This window comes from Bidens hawaiensis, unplaced genomic scaffold (genome assembly GCF_021521415.1).
Source record: "Bidens hawaiensis isolate Kalapana, Puna unplaced genomic scaffold, B.hawaiensis_p1.1 tig00005061_1, whole genome shotgun sequence".
Lineage (NCBI taxonomy): Eukaryota > Viridiplantae > Streptophyta > Magnoliopsida > Asterales > Asteraceae > Bidens > Bidens hawaiensis.
The window spans coordinates 1,258,251-1,261,900 of NW_027491322.1; the positions used below are offsets into that span (position 1 = coordinate 1,258,251).

General features: G+C 37.7%; 1 pseudogene; it reads left to right on the forward strand.

Moving 5' to 3' along the window:
* Positions 1-1,806, forward strand: LOC143628766 (pentatricopeptide repeat-containing protein At3g29230 pseudogene; annotated as a pseudogene).
* The last annotated feature ends 1,844 nt before the right edge of the window (positions 1,807-3,650 follow it).

Genomic DNA, 3,650 nt, shown 5'->3' on the forward strand with positions numbered 1-3,650 from the left:
ATGCAAGTTCCCACCCCAATCCGGTCTCCGGCATGGGCCTCCACACGCCGTCTCCTCGAACATAAACTCTCCATTACTGCACCAACCCACACCACTTAACCCAACTCCACACTATCATATACAAACACAACCTCCACCAAGACCCATTCATCATCCCTAAACTCATCACCGCCTTCTCACTCTGCCAGAATATTCCCGCCGCCGTCAAAGCCTTTGACCAAGTCAACCGCCCCAATACCCACTTACACAACACCTTAATTAGAGCCCACGTTCATAACAATCACAAAACCCTAGCTTTTGATGTGTTCTTCAGTTTGCTCAATTCGGGTCTTGTTCCGGATAATTTCACATACCCATTTCTATTGAAGGCTTGTAATGGCGAAAAGGATTTGAATTTGGTTAAAATGATACACTGTCAGGTTTTGAAACTAGGGTTTTGTTTGGATATTTACGTGCCGAATTCGTTGATTGATTCGTACTCTCGGTGTGGTTCGGGTGGGGTTCGGGTGGCTAAGGAGGTGTTTAGGGTGATGGAGTGTAAAGATGTCGTGTCGTGGAATACGATGATCGGTGGGTTGGTGAAAGCGAATAGGTTAGGCAATGCACGCCAACTGTTCGATGAAATGCCCGAACGAGATTTGGTAAGTTGGAACACGGTATTGGATGGGTATGCGAAGTCGGGGCGGTTGGATGATGCGTTTGAGTTGTTTGAGAGGATGCCGGAGAGGAATGTGGTGTCGTGGTCGACTATGCTTACGGGTTATAGTAAAGCGGGGGATATGGATATGGCACGCGTGTTGTTTGATAAAATGCCGGTTAAGAATTTGGTGTCGTGGACGATTATGATAGCTGGGTATGCGCAGAAGGGGCTTGCGAAGGAGGCTATTGAGTTGTATTTTCAAATGGTGGAAGCGGGGTATCGGCCCGATGATGGAGCTATTATTAGTATTTTAGCTGCGTGTGCGGAGTCGGGATTACTTTGGTTAGGTAAACTCGTGCATCAATCGATTAAACGAAATAAATACCAGTGTAGTACGCTAGTCGAAAACGCTTTGATAGATATGTATGCCAAATGCGGGAGCTTAAACAAGGCGTTAACTATATTTAACGCGATGAAAAATAAAGATTTAGTTTCTTGGAATGCGATGATTCACGGGTTAGCAATGCACGGGCACGGAAGTGAAGCGCTCAATCTTTTTACCAAAATGAAAGAATTAGGATTCGTTCCGGATAAAGTTACATTTGTTGGCGTGTTATGCGCGTGCACACACGGTGGTTACATCGACAAAGGGATTCAATATTTCTACACCATGGAACGAGACTACGGGATCCCATCAGAAATCGAACATTATGGTTGCGTGATTGATCTTTTAGCGCGTGGAGGGCGCCTGCAAGAAGCGTTTAGGTTGGTTAAAACCATGCCGGTTGAACCAAACGTTATAATATGGGGCGCACTTTTAGGGGCGTGCAGGCTTTATAACGCGGTTGAGCTTGCTCAAGAAGTGTTGGAACATTTGGTTAAGTTAGAGCCCGAAAACGCTGGTAATTATTCGATGTTGTCGAATATATATTCTGCAACCGGGAACTGGGCTGGTGTTGCGGATGTGAGGTTGAAAATGAAGAACACGGGTAATGAAAAGCCGTCTGGGGCGAGTTTGATCGAGTTAGAAGACGGTGTTCATGAGTATACTGTTAAGAATACTAAGCATCCTGAGTCTGATAAGATTTATCAGATGGTTGATGGATTGAGTGATCATATTGGAAAGGTTGATTATTGGCCAGATGTAATATAATCTTGTTGTATTCAATAATTTATAGTCATACTGATAAAGCATAAAACATTGTATGATTAGATTAGTTATGTAATTAAGTTTTGTCATATTTTGATATACATGAAATGTTTTGATGCTTTGTTTTTTTATGGTTGTAGACTTTTGAGGTCTAACCAGCTGAACGGAGAACACCCCTAATTGATACTTTTTTAGTTTAAAGAGAAAATTACTATTTGAGTCCTTGGGGTTTTAAGGCGGAGACACAATGAGTCCCCGAAAATTTTTTTGAACTGGTTGAGTCCGTGTGGTTTTAGAAACGAACCATTTGAGTCCCTGAAGCTACTTAACTTTCATGGTAAAACTTTCATTTTACTGAAACCACAAGGACTCAAATTGTTCGTTTTTGAAACCACAGGGACTCAAATGGTTCGTTTCTGAAACCACAGAGACTCAACCAATTCAAAAAAATTTTCGGGGACTCATTATGCCTCCGCCTTAAAACCACAGGGACGTAAATAGTAATTTTCTCTAATTTAAATGGAAAATATAAGTTAATTGGTTTTTGCGATTCGATTATTCGATTTATAGTTTTCTATTTGATTTTCATAATTATAATGTATGTTATGGATAAAGAATTTGAGGTGTGCGCAGTGTGGTTTGGTTTGCAGAACCGAAAACCAAGTTTTTGAATTTTTTTTGTTTTTCAAAAATGTTCGGCTTAAGTTGTTTTTGTGTTTTTGAGTCCGTTTCGATTCTGGATTAGGCTTTGGTTATCGGGCCAAAAGTCATCGGGCCACAAAAATTGACCCCAAGATATTGAAATTGGGCCTGATATATATATTTTTAAAATTAATGAGTAATAAAATATTAAACATTTGGACATTATATATGTATTAAAAAGCAAAAGGTAGTTTACTCACAAAAGTTACTATTCATGAAACAGTAAATATATTAACCAATTACTTATTAACACTTCACTTATTTTTCTATTATCTCTATAACTAACTTTTGATTTTAACATATTTTACTTATACAAATCTTAATATACTATGTTTTCTTAATTTTCAAATATGCGATCACGGACGCTTATTTTTATTTATGTTTCAACATAAGTTCCATTCAAAACCGATATATGTCAAATATTATATATCTTAAATTTTTTTTCGCAACTTAATGTTACTCTAAATTTGAATACAAACGACAATGTTTTTACGTATGCTTCGATATAAATTTGATTCAATACCGAGCTAATGCAATGCACGAGTATGACCAAAACATGTGTTTCAAATATAGTATATTTTTGTTTTTTCCATGGCATTTTAGTTTTTTACAAAGGTAGTCATATTTTTACATACGTTTTGATGTAAAAAAAGTTATTAAAATTGAGCTACTGTAACACGTGGACAAACTTTATTAACTTTATGTTTTATCAAGGTCATTGCAACACACGGACTAATGTGTATCAATGCTCCCATCGCAACGCACGGGATCATGTACTAGTAAAATATTAAAAGCTGATACAAGATGTATTCAAAATCAAAACTAAAAGTACCAACATTATTAGTTTTTAACCATATGTTGAAACCGAACATATAGTTATTGGTAGGTTCAGTTTAATTGGTTACGGTTCAATTCGGTTATTATGGGTTTCTCAGGGTTTTTTGGTTCGGTTCGGTTTTTTTCGGTTCTTAACAAAACACAAAACCGAACAAAAACCAATATTTTAGTTTTTGCTAGAGTTGACCGAACCATCAGTTTTTAATCCGGTTTGTTTTTTTATGGTTTTTTTTATTTCGGTTCAGTTTTTACTGACGACATTCAAATTTTACCTAACACATGGATTTTACCGACGTAGCGAACCTAACCGATAGCAACCGA